The sequence below is a fragment of the Cynara cardunculus genome, assembly GCF_001531365.2.
Source record: "Cynara cardunculus var. scolymus isolate 2C chromosome LG 9, CcrdV1, whole genome shotgun sequence".
Classification (NCBI taxonomy): domain Eukaryota; kingdom Viridiplantae; phylum Streptophyta; class Magnoliopsida; order Asterales; family Asteraceae; genus Cynara; species Cynara cardunculus.
Window position 1 is genome coordinate 15,732,126 of NC_037536.1, and position 954 is coordinate 15,733,079.

Here is a 954-nt window from a genome sequence, read left to right on the forward strand (position 1 = left end):
GCAACAAGCAACCCTAATCATGTGATAATCATGTGATATGAGTATGATAATCATGTGATAGGGGTGCGATAATCACCGTTATACATCACTTGGATTATCGTTTTGGTTGATAAGTTAAATTTTTGGTGTAATCATGTGATATGAGTGTGATAATCATTTGATAATCATGTGATAATCATCGTTATACATCACTTGGGTTATCGTTTTGGTTGATAAGTTTAAATTTTGGTGTAATCATGTGATATGAGTGTGATAATCATGTGATATGGGTGTGATAATCACCGTTATACATCACTTGGGTAATCGTTTTGGTTGATAAGTTAAATTTTTGGTGTAATCATGTGAGATGGGTGTGATAATCATGTGAGATAGGTGTGATAATCACCGTTATACATCACTTGAGTTATCGTTTTGGTTAATAAGTTAAAATTTTCGGTGTAATCATGTGATAAGGGTGTGATAATCACCGTTATACATCACTTGGGTTATCGTTTTAGTTGATAAGTTAAATTTTTGGTGTGATAATCATGTGATATGGGTGTGATAATCATGTGATTATCACACAATTATCACACTATCGCTTATATCCACACGATTTGGTGTGATATGGGTGTGATAATCATGTGATTATCACACAATTATCACACTATCGCTTATATCCACACGATTTGGTGTGATTTGGGTGTGCTAATCATGTGATTATCACACAATTATCACAAGGATTCCGTTCGGCTAGGGTTAACTTAAAAAATCGACTACCGATTTGGTGTGATATGGGTGTGATTTGGAGACGCATGAATGAAGGAGAAGGAGACGTGATCAATGAAGGAGAAGAAGACGTGAAAACGTGAAGATAAACATGGTTAATTAAAATAAAATAAAAATTATAAAAATTACTTAATTACATTACTGCCCTTATTAAATTATTTATATATAATAAAAGTTAATTTATTA